Here is a 19397-nt window from a genome sequence, read left to right on the forward strand (position 1 = left end):
CCATCTTCAGCCACCTGAGAGAAGAATGATGTGCTCTCACACCAAGGTGTGAGGACCCAGCCTGCCCCGGCCCCACCACAGGGACACAGCTGGGACGTGTACACAGGCTGAGCGCTGGGGAGAGGCGAGAAGAGAACAAACTCAAATAACCTTCATTCCTCCAAATAGCTTCTTCGGTCACCCTATGTGCTGAAAACCATCTTCTGGTGAAGAAGTTCAGGACACGTTCTTTAAAGTTGTTTGGGAAGATAAAAACTTGACAAAACCATATAGAACAAAATAAAGCAAATCTTAAGCAGCATAAATTCTTCATTTTTCTCTCTTACATGGGTTTCTCTCATAATGCGCTTATAGAATAGGATTTATCACCCGTTATAGATGAAGAAGTGAACTCAGAGAAGTTGAGGACTTCTCCAATCACCTACCAAGGAACAAGAAGAGAAATCAGACCTGGATTTTCTTATTCCGATTTTGAGCTTTTCCATGATACCACACACTGCTTGGCATAAGCGTGAAAAAAAAGCCTCAATTTTGAAAGCTAACTGGCATAGTACAGGCATCAAAAATACATTCCATAATATCTGCCACTGTATTCTAGATCTTCTGTCTTTAATTTTCAAACCTTGGCATGCTAACTTGGTGAAAGTGTTCCCTTAACTTGGTAAATATCAGAGTTAAAACGCCACTCATTCACAGGCTAGCAGAACAGAAAAAAAAAAAAAAAAGATGGGGAAAAAAACACACCATGTATTATATCAGGTGTAAGCCATTCCCCCATCCGTAGGAGAAGCCTGCAAGTTAAAGAAGTCAATGACTAAAACCAGTTCAGACCATCAAAGACAGACTGCAAACTTCTCAAGGAAAGAAGCCCTCTCTCTATGAAAGCCAATCCTTTAAGACCCTGTGTTCTATCCAAAGCTTCTTTGGAATCACCTTCATCCTGATTTCATATTACAAAGAACAAGTTCATTGTTTTCTTTCTCACCAAAGTCATGCTTTCATTTGGTTATTCTCCTCAATCCACTTTCAGGGAATGTTTTATCTTCCCCAGAACAGTCTGCATCCTTCAAAGGTAGGGAACAAGGCTCTCTTTTTGATATCATCCAAGTGAAAGTGGATGGTGCAAAGGATTCCTTTCCACACAGTAAGAATTCAATGTTTGTTACACTAATCACTTTACTGGAATGGAACTTTCAATTCTAGGTAAGGAAAAGCTTGGGATATAGTATGCATGCAAAAAAGCTTTTGCTCATTGAAATTAAAATACAGGGTTTAAAAATACATTTTCATCACTATGAAAAATTGTGCCCCTTGTTCCCTGGCAAGGCAGAGCCTGTTGTTACGGTCAGTGCTGCCCAACGGCCTGGTTTCCCTTCCCCGGAAGCGGTCCGAGGCCAGGTTCGAGGCTCAGACACTGGGAAGACACATTTCAGTCCTACCAGGATGGCTGATTTCCTCGTGTGGGTATGGAGCTCAGCATTTGATAGCATAAATTTTCATTACCCCATAAATAGGAAAGAATATGAATTCACACTCAGATACGCTGCTTAATATCAAAGGTCAAGCTTATCATTTGCACAGGAACACCTTTTGGCATAAGGCTGGAAAGTTGCAATCCTTTCAACTTTGCAAGATTTATCCTGGCCTCTCAGTATTCAATAATATATACATAACTATGGGTAGATTTTTTTAAAACAATCAATAATGCCCAAGAGTGATTTGGTAAATCTGGTAAATTTGGTAAATCTTCTAAACTGATGAGAAACTTTCCGATTTCACCTTCACACATGCATGGCTTTAAGAGCAAAAACATTTTTTTGTGTGTGTGGTTGTTTCCCACCTTAAATCTCTAATTGGAAATCTTTGCTCAGGTGCCCCAGGCTTCCATGTCCATTACAAAGCCCCACAGTGTTTGAGATTCCATGAATTTAATTCCGGTCCCCATGCCTCAAGGGGCATCTCAGGGTGAAAGTGCCAAGCGCCCATCCCATAGTCCACCCACCAGGGCCAGTGCTTGCCCATACCTTCCTTGAGCCCATGGGCCCCATCCCCACCCCCCACCCCTATCCACACCCGCCCCCACCCCCATCCACACCTGCCCCCACCCCTATCCACACCCCCACCCCCCCACCCCCACCCCCACCCTATCCACACCCCCACACCCCCTCACCCCACCCCCACCCCTGGCACCTCTGCTCTAACCCACAGGAGCAAGGAGCTTCACGGCCTGCTGAGACGCCCTGAGGCTCCCCTTCAGGAAGGGGCCCCCTTGGCTCCAAAAGGCTACCCTATAATTTTTACTTGGTTTTCCAAGTCTTCAAAAAAAAACTGGAAGTCATCTCCTAACAGTGTTTACATTTTCTCTCTGGAAACTAACTTCTAATGTTAAAGGGATTAAACAAATTAGTTAAGAAATCTGCAGATCTGAACCAACGTTCTTTGGACCTGTTTATGGGAATAGCACCTAACAGTTTATGGAAATAGCACTTAACAGCTTGTGGAGTGACAGGAAAGATGATATAGCCTGTCAGAGCGACGAGTCTAGAGAAGCCTGGAATATGAACACAAATGCATAATTAATAAAAGATTATGGTCAACCCAAAAAACGTTGTCTCAGCATCTTACCCAAAGGAAACAGTGGGCGTGTCAGCACAGGGTGCAGTGCACCAGGGAATCCCAGAGCTCAGTGCCCGGCAGGGGCGAACAGCTGGTAAATATTTACACACGAACCCAAGAGATGTCATCACAGAGCAGAACAGAGGAGGCGGCGGCAGCTGCCTCACAGACGCCTGGAAGCAGGTCCCTAGAAACAAGCAACTTCCCTGAGACACGCAAAGCCAAGCAAAGGAGAGGAGGAGCCATTCGCTCTCTGAAAATATCAGTCTTAATTCCATTTACTTTCAAGCTGTTTGGATCTCATATTCATTTAAAAAGCAGGTTTCCATAAAGGCAAATGATACCGTTGAGGTGAAACCCGCTGTGCAATGTTAGTAGCTGCCCCTGGCAAAATAATGAAAATTTAACTCACAAAGTTCCTCACAGCCTTCCTTTAAAATCTCACATTCTTGAACCTCAAACATTTTGGGGGCAACACTAATTTTTCATTCTTTAGACTATTGATCACTTAATGCCTGTGCACAGTTCTTCACAAGAAGCAAATGCTCAATATTTACTGAAATGCGTTTCTGCACTGTGGAGAGAGAAACCACACTGGTTGGATACTGAGAAAAAAAGATGTAGTTTTCCTCTCGCTAGTTACATCTAGAAATGTAGTTCTAGTGATTACTGCCATTATTAACTTTAGAACACTAAAGGAAAACGTCAAACATCTAAATGATATTTTTCAGTGCTTATTTAATTTTAAAAACTGATACAAATAATCAATACATTTAACACAATTTTTAAACTTTGAAAAGCAGCTTTCCTGTAATAGTAACCAGAGTAAGGTAGGTTCTGGTACTACTCCCCGGAAATAATTGCCATGTTTTTATAAATTCTGCATTTATAAAAATCCAGAAGGAAAAATACGAACTTTTAAGTTGTGTTCTGGAGCTTTTCTTTGATTTCTGTTCCGTGAGCTTCCTCTTGAATAAGTTTCCAAAAATCTTCAGAGTCAATCCTATTCTTCAAGAATGCACATTTGGTCCATTCATTCTCTTATTTTGAAAGGGAACAAATACATATGCATTGCAGGGTGGCATTTTAAATGACAAGTAGTGAATCAGCCGATAATTAAAAATTTTAAGTCCCGTTCTAAACATCAGAGCCTAAATTTGGATAACCTGCAGCTCTCTACTCAGGGAAAACTTTTCAACAGTATCTGACGCCAAAAATGTAAAGCCAGCCTTGAGAATCTTTGTCCCTGAAGTCTAAGAGTTACTTATATTTACAAATTAAAGGGAACAATTTGAAAGGAGGTAGTCTTTTTCTTTCTTCCTTTTTGTTAGCCTAAGTAGCAGCTAGGAGTTAATAAAACGGCAATTCTTGTGCGGGAGCGTGGGGAGACAGCCTCCTCTTTGGGGAGAGAGGAGGTAAAGAACTCTCCCTTAAAATTCAGTTTCTAATTTTATCTTCCTTTGACATGGAGACTTCAGAATTACCACACACAATAAACTAATGGTCACATCGGAATATGCTGCTCATGATAGTAAGTGATGTATTTGCCAGGTCAATTTAAAACAGGTATCAGGACTTTCACCTCTGTTAAATATTCCGTCTCTTACACATGGGGAATGTCAAACTGACCAGGCCCGCTTTAGAGAGCGCAGCTGGGGATGCAGGGTGTCTGCCTTAAAGCAGTGACCCCGGAAGAACCTCTCATTTACCCAGGCATTTAGAAACTGAGGGCTGCATTTCCCCCTTTCAGTTCGAGAATAAAGCTGGGGATGCACAGGATTCCGAAAAGATCGGGGTGGGGGGTGGTTTCTGGATGATGCAAGTGTAGATTCCTTCAGCACTCATAAGACATTTTTATCCGCCAATTTTTTTGTGCAATCCTCGCTGCTTTCTGCGGAGGCTCAGAGCTCCTAGGTTCCCGCCGAAGAGGCCCCGAGGTCGGGCTTCCCCCCGCTGCAGGAAGAGCGCCACTCATTCCCGGTGCGCGTCTCAGAACAGAGACGCGAAAAAGCAAAACGGAGGTGTTTATGATTTTCGTCACAATTGAAGCCCCCAGCATCGCAAATGTCCCCGAGAAGCTGGAGCGGGCAGGGACCTTTCCTACCAGCGCTGGGCAAACGCGCCGCCCGAGGGCTGAGGGTCGGGGCTGGGATTCCTAAGCCGACAGCAGCAAGCCCCGGGAGAGGGAACCTGGAGGGCGCCGCCCGGCGCAGACCGACGGCGCACGGGCGTCCGAACCGCGTCCCCAGCTCGCGTCCCCCACAAGCGGCCGCGGGACTGCGCGGGGTCTGGGGCGCACGGCGCACGGCGCGCGGGCGGCTCTGGCAGGGACGCTGGTCCAGAGCCCGGAATTCGCTTAACTAAGGAAAAGAGTCGCTGGCAGTCTTGAGCTCGGTAGCTGGGAAACAAAGCCGAGAACAAATGACAAGTAAACACGCAGCCACAGGAAGCCATTAAGCCGAGTGCGCGCTAATGAGGGCGCAGCGGGACCCCGGGGCCCCCCGTCCCGCGCGCCCCGCCCCGCGCCCCCCCCCCCCGCCCCGCTGCAGCCCCGGGCCCGCAGCCCCGCCGCAGCCCCACGCCCCACCCCCACCCCCGCCCCGCGCCCCGCGCCCCGCAGCCCCGGTCGGGCCCAGCCAACAGCGGCTATTGAGTCCACCCGCAATTTGGCACCGGTGTGGTTTCTCTTTCCTTCCAGCTGGGTCATTAGAGACTGCAGTTACGGGGACCCCAGTAAGGCTCCTCGGGTTCCAGCGAAGAATCACCCGGGACCTCGGCCTGGTCTCGGCCTTCCCGGCAGCGGACCCACGTCGCCGCGGCCTCGCCGGGGGTGGGGAGCGAAAGTCTCCCAACTTCAAGGTAAATGGGTCCCTGACGTCTCTTTGGTTCCGGGAGCCCCCCTCACTTAACAGTGGAAAACAGATGCCAGTAGCCACCCCGCTTTCCGAGGAGTCTTTGGAAGTGGCTTCCCTGCGCGGCCCTTTCGAGATCACCCAGTGTTGCTCTCTGGCCCCCAAGTTTTAAACCAGTCTTCAAAAAAAAATTTTTAAGCAGTGATTTCGCAAACAATTGTTGACGGACACACACTTTTCTGTCTAAACTATTAAAGCGACGCATCGCTAGTTTTCATTTTTCAGTTACAGGACATTCGGGCCTCAGCCAGGTGGGCGGGTTCGCGGGGCGCCCCGGCCAGGCGGCGTGAGCCGTGTCCCCGTTACCGCGGCGACCTCCGGCGGACAGGCGCGGTCCCGGCCGGTGGCGTCCTGCCCTGTCCTTCCCCGACGCCCGGGGCGGGGGACAGGTCCCCGGCTCCTCGCTCCCTCGCCTGGGCGCCGGACCGCACACCGAGGCGGGTTTACGAACTTAGCGAGCGAAGGAACTTCCAGCAGGACCAAGTGTTCTCAACTCGTTTATGTTGAACATTTCAGAAACGAAGTGGGAAAGTAGTTTAAGGGTAAATTTCAGAACATCCACCTTGATTTCTAAACTAGACCTTTGTGCAAGCATGAAATCTTTAAGCATAACCGTAAACTTCAGAACTGTTTCTTTATGATTTCTTTATATGTGATAAATTCTCTTTGTAGGAGGAAGAGGATATATTTACTCATAAGTAGATCTTTATGGATACATAGGAAGATACAAATATTGATGAAGTTTAAGGAGAGACGACAGCAGATCGCTTTAATCCTAAAAGAAATCTTACTGCTGCCTGGACATTTTCTCATAAAGGTGACTCTTTGTGGGGTTTTTTCTGTGTGCCCCTTTGCGTTTCTGTCATTTTGTTTTTCCTCAATAAGAATTCATTCAAATACATTTTCAATCTTACTTTAGATCTGAATTCCTGAATATAGAACAGCTTGAATAGGTTTCATTATGAGTTACTCCACCTCACTCCATCTATTGATTATAACGGAACCAGGAACTAGAAACACATGCACTCAGTATAGAGGTTTATATATCTGCATATTCTAATTAGCATTTTGAGTTCTAATTTTGTTTGTGGGGCTGAAACCTATCTGTAAAATGAGGAGTTTGATTAAATGCCCTCTTAAGTTCCTCCTAAATCTAAAATTTTAGATTTCGTAGTAATTTCATTTTAAAATATCACATTAATGTACGTGCATGGTTTTTTTTTATAGAAAAAAAAGGAAATTTTCCAGAAAGACTTAAAAATGACAGTCCTCTGTTACTGTTAATAAATGTGTCTGGATAAGCCTAGTCTCAAGTCAAATCACCAACACCCCTAAAAAAAAAAAAGATTTGCAACACACTCTTATTTATCTATTTTTTAGATGTATAGAAGGCGTTTTTGCCATCTCCTTTTCCTTTTAATTGTAAGGGAACTTGGCACTTCCCGATAGAACGAAACCATCAAAGGAGAATTTCACATAAAGCCTTGAATCCCCTGGAAGGTTTTCCTTTTTCATTGAGGACTGACTCCCTTAAAATGATTTCATAGAATGTGTAGGCTCAGACCTCAACATTGTTCTTTTCTGTTTCCCTTTTCGCCCCAGACCTCTTACCTCCCATCTTATCCTTCCTCTAGGGCCCACAATTTACTGAGAAGGACATTGGAGTCATGGAACCAGTGAAAATGCTATTTCTTTGGGGAATTTGAACTTTCATCGGTGATAAATTATAGTATATAAGATCTGTCACTGATAATCAAATTTTGGCCTTTTCTTTATCACAATTTACAGCTCAATATTTTGGGGGAATATTTCCCATATAGACATAGAAAAAAATCAGCAGTTATAAAATTGTTTTAAGGATTTTTTTAGACTATGAAAAGTTACACAGAAAATTTAAAGAGGTTAAAAAGGTACATGACATTTCCCTTCAATAACAAATTGTTTAAGAAGCCCACCCAGGGATCCCCTGGGAAGTTCTACTTGGTCGGACTCACTGTTTACTGTTAATTAAAGGTTAAAAACTTAAGTTACATGTTGAATTACAGATTCTTGTCCATTAGAGATGCAAATTTTTATCTAGTGGAAAAAATAATCCCAAAGATTATGGCTTATTCTCTTATAGGACATTAACCAGTCTTATGTCTGGTAGGAAATTCATTTCAGCATTCCTGTTGACGGACCACTGTATAAATCTCCATACCTCAAATTCCTTCTTTCGTAATACAATTATACTGAGGTATATTCACGTACCATACAGTCCATCCAGTTCCTGGCTCACAGTGTCATCGCATAGTTGTGCATTCATCTCCACTATCAATTTTAGAACATTTTCATTATTCCAAAGAGAAAGAGAGAGAGAGAGAGAGAGAGAAAACCCAAAGCTTCCTATCCCTTTATTCCCGCCATCATTGCCCCTAGCACTGGTGTGGTACATTTCTTCCTGTTTATGGGAGAGCATTACTGTTAACTCTAGTCCCTAGTTTGCTGTAGGTGCATTTTTCCCATATACCCCTCTATTATTAACTCCTTATAATAGTGTCATACATGTGTTAGTCACAGTCAACCTCTGCCACAAGATGGACTGTTTCTGCAATCCCATGCTCTAACCTCTGGCTTTCCTCTGGTGACATACATGGCTCTAAACTTCCCCTTTTCACCACACCCACACACCCTTCAGCATGGTTTATTGTACTCACAGCAACTTGCCGTGTCACCCCCGCCCATTTCCACTCATTTAAATTCCACCTAGTTCAGCATTCTGCACATCTTAAGCAGCTGCTCCCCATCCTGTCGCCTCATTCTACCTCCTAGGAAGTAGTCTATTTTCTAGATCCTGAGTCTGTGAATTTGTGTACTATAATTTGTTCATATTGGTGAGATCACATGATATTGTTCTTTTGTGTTTGAACGGACTGTAGTAAATTAATTTTAGCTTATATATGTTATTTTTCACACAGAAAAAGAAAAAATATATATTTCTTCTAGTTTTAACTTCTTACACTTGGACCAGCCTCAAATTCTCTTTTGAACCAGACATACATCTTACTGACCCACTTACTAAAGAATGAGTTGAATTATATCTTTCACATGTGTCCACTCTTTTGTTTGTGTGGGGCCATGCTTTTAACTTTCTGGAAAGCACATTTCAGTAGCTCCTTTACCTACTGACTTAGCTTCCCGGGGCTGCCATAACAAATGACCACAAACAGGGTGGATTAAAACAGCAGATATTTATTATTTCATGGTTTTGGAGCTAATAGTCCAAAATCAAGGTTTTGACAGGGATCTGCTCTCATTGAAGGGCCTAAGGAAGAAACCTTCCTTGCCTTCTATCCTCTCATCATGGCTAGCAGTCCTTGGCGTCCCTTGGTTTGTGGCAATATAGCTCTTCTCTCTGCCTCCGTCTTCACATGGCCGTCTCTGTGTGTCTATGCGTCCAAATTTTCCTCTCTTATAAGGATGCCAGCCATTGGGTTAAGGAATCCAATATGACCACTTCTTAACGTGATTACATCTGCAAAAACCTTACTTCCAAATTAGGAAATGTTCACCAGTTCCATGTGGACATAAGTTTGAGAAGGATGCTATTCAATCCAGCCTGCTTATCCAAGTGCTGGATTGAAATCAACTTTGTTAATAGAAACTCCTTCATGTCCAGTATATAGTTATTCTTTAATATCTATATAAATACAAATATTCTTTGTGATGCAAATTTTTATGGAAATAATAAAAAATAATAACGTGGCTAAAGTCCAGCAATATTAAAATTACATATTTTGTATTTGTATATGTAATAAGTAAACCTTAAAAATATTTGCTGAGAGGGTGCAAGGGTAGTTCAGTGGTAGAATTCTCGCCTGCCATGTGGGAGACCCGGGTTTAATTCCCAGCCCATGCACTTCCCACAAAACAAACAAGTAAGCAGACAAAGAAAAAGTAAACAACCAAACAAAAATCCAACAAATGGTGCTGCAATTAGGGGATAGTCACATAGAAAAAGAATGAAATGCGACCCCTGCCATAGAGCATGCAAAAATATATATATTTGCTGAAAAAATAAAGGAAATTATTTACGTTTGTATTATCTCATTTGTTAAACATAGTTATAGAAATTTAAAATATTTAAAGATACGGCTTTTTAAAAATGTATTGGGAAAAGTATGTCAATGAATAAAACATCTCTAAAGCTTAAAAACCTAAAAAATAAATAGCATGATGTATGGAAAGAATATGGGCATTGGTGCCGATCTATCTTGGGCTCAAGTCCAAGCTCTATCCTTTGGACAAGTTACTCAGCCTCTCTAACCTGTGTTTCTACCTGTAAACTAGGCTTAGTAATAATACCTTCCTCCCAGGAGTGCTGTGAGCATAAGACCATGGGAGCAAAGATCCTGGAGCTGTCTGGAAAACCGTGGGCAGTCAGTGCATATTACGATCCTTCCCCACTGTTCTAGTTTGCTAGCTGCCGGAATGCAACATACCAGAGATGGATTGGCTTTTAATAAAAGGGGATTTATTTCATTAGTTCTTCAGAGGAAAGGCAGCTAACTTTCATCTGAGGTTCTTTCTTAAGTGGGAAGGCACAGAGAGATCTCTGCTGGCTTTCCCTCCAGACCTCTGGGTTCCAACAACTTTCCCCAGGGTGATTTCTTTCTGTATCTCCAAAGGCCTGGGCTGAGCTGCAAGTGCTGAGATGAGGTATGCTGAGCTGCTTGGGCTGTGCTACTTTGTGCTCTCTCATTTAAGCACCAGTCAATTAAGTCAAATGTCATTCATTGTAGCAGGCACGTCTCCTAGCCAACTGCAGATGTAATCAGCAACAGATGAGGCTCACAAACCATTGGCTCATGTCCATAGCAACAGAACTAGGTGCCTTCACTTGGCCAAGTTGACAACTAAATCTAACTACCACACCCACCCAGTAAGACTTTGTGTTAACTTTTATCTACTTAATTCTATCAACTGAAAGCTTTAGTAATTTAGAAAAATTACTACTACTTGTTCAATCTTTAAAATCTATTTCACAAATGAACTAGATCATAAATAATATATTTATCTATTTCACAAATGAACTGGGTCATAAATCATTCTAAATAGGCTCAGATTGACAAAAATGTTGATGCAAACCGATAACAGTATAGCCATTAAAATGCTTACTTAGGTGATGGCATCACTCTCTTGACTCATGTTAATGAAATAAATGATCCATGCTAATCACATACTGTGTAACAAATTACCATGACCTTGGCAGGTTAAGACACCACATATTTGTCATCTCCTGGTTCTGTGAGTAAGAAGCCCAGGAATGGCCTACTGAGTCTTAGATGTAGGCCTCATGAGCTTGCATGCAAGATGTTGGCCAGGGCTGAGTTCTCATCTGGAGGGTCGACAGGGGAAGTGTCACACCCCTGCTCATGTGGCTGCTGATAGTATTGAGTTTCTCTCAGTTAGAGGATTTATGGTAGTTATGTCTTTAAAGCCAGCAATGGTAGAGAGAGTGAGGCTGCTAGCAAGTCGGAGCATGATGTAACATAACCACCAGAAAGACATCCCATCACCTTTGCCATATGCCGCTGGTTAGAAGCAAGTAGGAGATCCTGACCCGAGACTCAGGGAGAGGTTACACAAGGCATAAACCCCAGGAGGCAAGCATCATGAGCCCATCATAGAGCTGGCCCACCACAGTCCACCCTCTGGCTCTCATGACATAACTTCCTCCTGTATGCACAATATATTCACTCCTTCCTATGGTCCTTGAGAGCCTCATCATTTAAAGCATGTGCTTGAAGCCCTAAACTCAACATCTAAATCAGATCCAAGTTCATGGACACCCCTGGGCTCAGTGGTTAAGCACATTTCCTGGGGCACAATTCCGCTCCCTTCTATGGACCTGTGAAACTAAAGAGACCAGTTTTCTGTCCCCAGCACACCCATTATAGAATGGTGGGATAGGCGAAAACTGATGTTTGTGAGCTCCCCTTTGGTTAAAAGGGGAGAAAATGGAAGATGGAAAGGATTCACTGGTCCATAGTAATTCTGAATCATAGGGCAAATAATGGTGAAAGTTCTTTGATTAGGTTTCAAGCCTGGGAATAATTCTCATGGCTTTTGGCTCTGTCTTCTGGGGTCTTGGTTCTTCCTCTGAGTCATCTTCTCTGATATGAAAGGTAGCATGTGTTTGCATCTGAGTGGTTTTATCAGCTTACTTCCTGCCATTGGTATTTTGGAAATCTGAAGGCTCCTTTCATTTTTTGTTTTTTCACTCTCTCCATTTCTTCCAGGCCAATCTGACAGTGTTTCAGCTAGGGTACTTTTCTCAAGAACGTTGCATGTCTCCTATAGAGTTGAGTGGGGTTCACCCTATGAGACAAAAACCACACCCACAGATCTTGCTGAAATAATCCCTTCTGTGTCTTGGGATCCTGCTGAAATGACTGAGGGTTGGTACTTGGAAGCCCTACAGTTTGATTACAGGATTGGTGCAGCACATTCTTACTCTCTTAGAAGGGCCCTCTGTGGGACTGAGTACTCTGATACTATGATATTTCTGAGTTTTTTTCAAAAGGTTGAACAGTCACATCCTTGGATTTTTTTCTAGGTCATAAAGTCTTCATTTTTAGCCTCTTTTGCCATCTGGAGAGGCTTAGAACTTTGGAAGTCATTACATCATGATTCCTTTTTGTCTAACAGTTCTTCCCTCAGTTAATCTCCATTTTCACATTTTACTAAAAGCAGCGAGAAGAAACCAAATGGCGCATTTGTTTGGAAACAACATTTTGGTTGGAAACCTCCTTGGCCGTAAATAAAGTTCCCATCACCTACAAGTTCTCCTTTCATTGAACTCCAGAAGACAGTTTTGTTGGGCTTTGTATCACCATTCCATCAGTTTGCAGTAACAGGCTCCTCGCTTCCTTTGGAGTCCCCACCAGCAGCATCCTTAATGTCCAAATTTCTAGTAATAAGTCAGTTTGAGGTGACTTATGCATTCTTTGTCATGTTCCTCAAAATTATTCCAACCTCTGCCCAAGCCTGAATCTAAAGACACATGTTCTAGTTCTCTAGCTGCCAGAAGGCAATATACCAGAAACGGAATGGCTTTTTAAAACGGAGAATTTAATGAGTTGCTAGTTTACAGTTCTAAGGCCGAGAAAATGTTCCAGTTAAAGCAAGTCTATAGAAATGTCCAATCTAAGGCATCCAGGGAAAGATACCTTGGTTCAAGAAAGACGATGAAGTTCAGGGTTTCTCTCTCATCCGAGAAGGCACTTGGTGAACACAGTCATGGTTTCTCTCTCAGCTGGAAGGGCACACGGCGAGCAAGGCATCATCTGCTAGCTTCTTCTCCTGGCTTCCTGTTTCATGAAGCTCCCCGGGAGACGTTTTCCTTCTTCATCCCCAAAGGTCGCTGGCTGGTGGACTCTCTGCTTCTTGTGGCTTCTCGTTCTGCTCTGCTCACTCTGAATCTCTCCTTCTCCAAAATATTTCCTCTTTTATAGGACCCCAATAAACCAATCAAGATCCAGCTTAACAACCACTCTCGGCTAAATTCCATCATCCAGGGAGATGATCTGATTACAGTTTCAAACATACAGTATTGAACAGAGATTATTCTACCTTTACGAAATGATATTTTGATTAAAACATGACTTTTCTAGGGGGCATACTTCCTTTCAAACCAGCACAACACACTTTTTAGGAACCTTCACTCCTGGTACCCAAATCTGTACTAGTTTTCTTTTTCTGAATAACAAATTATCCCAAATACAGCAACTTCAAACAACACACATTTGATAACCCCCCAGTTTCTGTGGGCCAGGAGTCCAGGTACTGCTGAGCTGAATCTTCTGTAGGTCTGCGGTCAGCTGTTAGCATTGCTGGGGTCCCACCTGGAGGCTGGGTTGGGGAAGGGTCCACCTAAGCTCACGCAGGGTGTTGGCAGAGTTAATTTCCTAGTGCTTGCAGAAGGAACAAAGGCTGCTAGGAAGATAGAATCTTATAAATGCAATGACATCACACAGGGTGAAGTCCCTATATGTTTGCTACATTCTATCAATGAGAAGTAAGTCACTTTTCCTCCCCACACTCAAGGAAAGGGTATTATACAAGGACATGAATGCCACCAGGAGGCAAAGGTCCCTGGGCCCCCTAAAGCCTGCAACATTGTATCACAGAATTATACTCTAATTGCCCTGGTCCAGAATCCAACTCTTGGGAAACACACAACATTGTGGATTTTTACTTATTTGCTTTTCTGATGGGCTGTTTTTATATGAGATTATTTTTCATGTAATGCATTTTGACACGTAAGTTCATTTACTTGTAAGAACAACTTAACCGTATTATAAAAAGTTTAGAAAGTGGATAAAAAATCACCCCTAATCCCAGTAGTTTTCACTATACCCACCATCATCCTCTATTTATAGTCACAGAATTTAACAAAAGTAACCTACTGCCTTGATTATGCTCCATACCCTATCCCACAAGCAAACAAACCAAATATTATATTTCCTAACAGAGTGAGAACACCGCTCCTTTTAAGCAGACATCAACAGGAAAGCGCCTTGGTCGCACAGTGCCCGGGAGAGGTGCTGGGATACTCAGGAAGTGCATCCCATGGACACTTCAGAGCCAGCACCTCGCAGCCCTGCGGCTGTGCACAGGTCAGCTCCGGCCTGCCTCGGGGTCACTGTAAAGTGACTACCTGCACTTGGTGATTTCCTGCTGTTCACACCACCTCTGCAGCTTCCCAGGCACAGACCCTCTCTTCACAGCCTGACTCGTGGGGGGCTGTGGAGTGCCTGTGTAGGGACAGGCACTGAGTGGAAACCCAAATCTGAGAAAATTTATGTCTGCCTGCTGGGACAATGGAGACCATCTCAGTCTGCTAGGCTGCCTTAATGCCATATACCAGAAATGGGCTGGCTTTAACAGTGGGGACTTATTAGCTGATAAGTTAACAGTTCTGAGGCCGTGAGAATGTCCATATCAAGGCGTGAGCAAGACAATACTTTCTGTCTCCCCGTCACCCTGCACATGGCGATGTCTGCTGAGCATTCCCTTCCCTTCCAGCTTCATTGCTTCCAGCTGCTCGCTTCAGTGGCTTCCTCTCCCAGCTTTGGGTCTTTCTCTCTCTCTGTGGCTTTCTCTGAATTTCATCCCCTTAGAAAGGACTCCAGTAAGAGGATTAAGACCCACCCTGAATGAACATCTCAATTTAAGATCCTCCTCACCAGAGTCCTCCTTACAATGGGCGCACACCCACAGGACTGGGTTAGCTTTAAGAACATTATTTCCTCGGGCCCATCAGCTTCAAACCGTCGCACACATCTCGGTGCCTTTTGAGTGAGAATATAATAAGTCTCCTTAAGTTTTGTAATGGAATGCTTGTAGGTCACAGAGCTGGACATCGGAACCCAGGCAGGGAGGCTCTAGATTCAAAGCCTTAAACCACATTGTATTTGACCTCACCGCTTCGTGTAAAGGCATCGTATAAAATCATGCCGCTTCCTTATAGGCAGGATAACGCTTCATCTGGACTTTATTGAGCATTTCTTATTGTTTACAATGTTGGCCAACCAGATATCTGATTTTTCTGTCCCTAAAACATGGTCATTATATGCAGAGATTTTTTTTTTTAACTTTTATTTTCTACCCCCTTCTTACTAGGATGGTTATCTGTTTCCCAAGCCCACAGCAGATGAAAAGGAGTAAATTAAAATGACAAGAGTGGGGCAGTGCAGTGGTGGCTCAGTGGCAGAATTCTCACCTGCCATGCCAAAAAAAAAAAAAAAAAACCGGGTTCGATTCCCGGAGTCTGCTCATGCCAATAATAATAATAATAATAACAACAACAAAAAAAAATGACAAGAGTGGTGCATTAAAGAGTAAGAAGTGGTCCGGGTCAAGATGGCGGCTTAACAATGTGCGCATTTTAGTTCATCCTCCAGAACAACTACTAAATAACCAGAAACAGTACAGAACAGCTCCCGGAGCCACGACAGTGACCGGACACACAGCATATCCCAGTCTGGACCAGCTGGACCGGCTGCGAGCTCCCCCCAGAATCGTGAGTTCCCAAAACTGCGGTGGCGCCCCTCCCACACAGGCCACTTCCCAGAGGGGAAAGGAAAGGATTTTACCAGCAGCAGGGACTGGGCACAATCAAATGCCAATTGTGGAACTAATTAACAAATTCTGACTACTAAAAATAGGCCCCCAGCTTAGGTGAACCTGATCAAAGCGGAGGTCACTCATTTTTGCCCCAGCACCAAGGGGGCAGGACTGACAGATAAAGGGGGGAGAAAAAAGAAGGAAACAGAAGTTTTTGTGGCTGTGTATCTACAAAGGCTTGACTGCCTCTGGATACAGCGGCAGGACTTTTCAGGCTGCAACTGCCCCAATCATAGGCAGAAGTGAGCTCTTTTGAGGGCTTATCTGGAGCTTGTGCCTTCCCCAGGAGAGGGGTGAAGCCCCACCCAGGTGGAATCCCTCCATCAAGGAATTCAGACACCAGGGCTTGGTAATTTGAAGCCATTAAAACCAGCCTACAACCTCTCCTCTGTCTCCACCATGCCCCCAGCAGGGAGAGTCTGCCAAAGTTAAAGGTACTGCATCATCTTATGCTGGTGGGACCTGCAGTCAGATAAGCGCCACATACTGGGCAGGATAAGAAAACAGAGTCCAGAGACTTCACAGGAAAGTCTTTCAATCTGCTGGGTCTCACCCTCAGGGAAAACCGATGCAGGTGACTCTTTCCTCCTGATAGGAGGCCAGTTTGGTCTGGGAAAATCTGGCTTGGGTCTATAATATCTAAGTAGACCCTCCTAAGTGTGTGGGGGGGAAAGGCACCACACAAGCAGGGCAAGAAACAAGAAAACAAGAACTGAAAAATTCTCCTCTGTTAAACAAAACTTAAGCTAAAGGTCCAGATAAAGCTGAACTGAATGTCAAAAAACAGATAGACAACAAATTCATCCAGCAAGAAAACCCTAGATAAAAGAAGTGAAAGCAATCTCCAGAATAAACTAATTAAGGTAATTAATTAAATGCCTAGATGCCAGCAAAAAATAACAAATCACACTAGGAAAATTGAAGATATGGCCCAGTCAAAGGAACAAACCAACAATTCAGATGACATACCGGAGCTGAAACAACTAATTCAGAATGTACGAACAGACATGGAAAACCTCATCAAAAACCAAATCAATGAATTGAGGGAGAATATAGAGAAGGCAAGGAAAGAACAAAAAGAAGAAACTGAAAGTCTGAAAAAACAAATCACAGAACTTATGGGAATGAAAGACACAGTAGAAGAGATGAAAAAACAATGGAAACCTACAATGGTAGATTTCGAGAGACAGAACATAGGATTTCTGAACTGGAGGACAGAACATCTGAAATACGACAAGAAACAGAAACTATAGGGAAAAAATGGAAAAATATGAGCAGGGACTCAGGGAACTGAAAGACAATATGAAGTGCATGAATATACATGTTGTGGGTGTCCCAGAAGGAGAAGAGAAGGGAAAAGGAGGAGAAAAACTAATGGAGGAAATTATCACTGAAAATTTCCCAACTCTTATGAAAGACTTAAAATTACAGATCTAAGAAGTGCATTGTACCCCAAAGAGAATAGATGCAAATAGACATACTCCAAGACATTTTATAATCAGAATGTCAGAGGTCAAAGAGAAAGAGAGGATCTTGAAAGCAACAAGAGAAAAGCAATCCATCACATACAAGGGAAGCCCAATAAGACTATGCACAGATCTCTCAGCAGAAACCACAGAGGCGAGAAGACAGTGGGATAATATATTTAAATTATTAAAAGAGAAAAACTGCCAACCAAGAATTCTATATCTAACAAAATTGTCCTTCAAAAATGAAGAAATTAAAACATTTTCAGACAAAAAATCACTGAGAGAATTTGTGCCCAAGAGACCAGCTCTGCAAGAAATACTAAAGGGAACACTAGAGACAGATATGAAGACAGAAGAGAGAGGTGTGGAGAAGAGTGTAGAAAGGAAGACTATGAGTAAAGGTAAAAAGAAGGAAAATTAGATATGACATATGAAATCCAGAAGGCAAAATAGTAGAAGAAAGTACTACCCATGCAGTAATAACATTGAATGTTAATGGATTAAACTCTCCAATCAAAAGACATAGTCTGGCAGAATGGATTAAAAAACAGGACCCATCTATATGCTGTCTCTCCTCAAAGGACACAAGGCCAAGGACACAAATGGACATTTACACACCAATGTTTATAGCAACATTATTAACAATTACCAAGAGATGGAAACAGCCAAAATGTCTATCAACAGACAGTTGGCTAAACAAACTGTGACATTTACATAAGATGGAATATTATGCAGCTGTAAGACAGAATAAAGTTATGAAGTATGTAACAACATGAATGGACCTTAAGGACATTATGCTGAGTGTGATTATCCAGAAACAAAAGGACAAATGCTATTTGGTCTCACTGATATGAACTGACATTAGTGAATAAACTTGGAGTATTTCCTTGGTTACAGAGACCATCAGGAGATAGAAATAGGGTAAGATATTGGGTAATTGGAGCTGAAGGGATACAGACTGTGCAACAGGACTGAATATAAAAACTCAGAAATGGACAGTACAATATTACCTAAATGTAATACAATTATTTTAATACACTGAATGAAGCTGCATATGAGAATGATAGAGGGAGGAGGGCTGGGGCATAAATGAAATCACAAAGAAAGATAGATGATGAAGATTGAGATGGTATAATCTAGGAATGCCTAGAGTGTATAATGATAGTGACTAAATGTACAAATTTAAAAAATGTTTTTGCATGAGGAAGAACAAAAGCATGTCATTACTGCAGTGTGCTGAAAAAAAAAGAGTAAGAAGTGACAACATGAAAGCTAGGAAAGAAAGAGCAAGATAAAGGAAAAGCGCAGGGCTCACTAGTTAAGGAGACTCTGAGACTGTCACGGCCTTAGGATCGAGAAAACCTGCTGGCGGTCACAGAGAAGCTGCCGAATCACCAACAGCTTTACTTTCTAAATGTGATGAGATGCCTGGGGCAGGGTCTGCCTGGGACCCCGAAGGAAACTGTGAAGGGGACTCTGGCGCCAGCAGGTACCCCAGAAGCCCTAAAGATGTGCCCTCAACTTAAAGAGCTGGTCCACTGAGGCATTCGAGCCACTGACAGCAGGAGAGAACTTTTAGATAATTAATGTCACTAAAATCCACTCCACTCCAGTTCCTGGGAATGTAGAAAAAATTATTGCCAAGATCATTCTATCTAAAAGAACCAGCCTGGGGGGCTCACTCAGAGGGTCAGATGGGGGGGGGGGGTGCTGGCCTGGGGGCTCACTCAGAGGGTCAGATGGGGGTGCTGGCCTGGGGGCTCAAAGACTGTAGAGATTAGCGCCAGTCTTGAGGACCTGAAGGACACAGGGGTGGTGATTCCTACCACGTCCCATTCAGCTCTCCTATTTGGCCTGCGCAGAAGCAGGTGGTCTGGGAGATGACAAGAGGGTTATCGTGATCACACACCCCTGGAACCGGTTGCACTGATTTGCACTGGTTCACTCTCAACCTTGTTTTCACTCTCCATGTGACCAATCCTCTGAGTTACATATGTTTTTATTCTACTATTACAACAGTCTACTCTACATTAATACCTACTAATTTGATTAAATGTGGAACCCTAAATCCTTGAAATGAAAGAATGAACAAAAACAGGGAAAAAAGTAAAAAGCTGCTGGATTGCATTCTAAATCTCTAGCTAAAGAACTTCAAAATGGAAACCCTGCAAGAAAAAAAGTAAATTAATTGTATAACTAAGAAAATAATCCAGTTTTAAAGTTCCACCGA

General features: G+C 43.2%; 1 long non-coding RNA gene across 1 annotated transcript; it reads left to right on the forward strand.

The window, feature by feature from the left end:
- The first annotated feature begins 5318 nt into the window (after positions 1–5318).
- Positions 5319–7247, forward strand: LOC143649566 (uncharacterized). Its single transcript, XR_013159111.1, has 3 exons — positions 5319–5475; positions 6201–6345; positions 7163–7247. It is a non-coding gene; the product is annotated as an uncharacterized LOC143649566 (long non-coding RNA).
- Positions 7248–19397: the final 12150 nt, after the last annotated feature.

This window comes from Tamandua tetradactyla, chromosome 11 (assembly GCF_023851605.1).
Source record: "Tamandua tetradactyla isolate mTamTet1 chromosome 11, mTamTet1.pri, whole genome shotgun sequence".
NCBI classification, from domain to species: domain Eukaryota; kingdom Metazoa; phylum Chordata; class Mammalia; order Pilosa; family Myrmecophagidae; genus Tamandua; species Tamandua tetradactyla.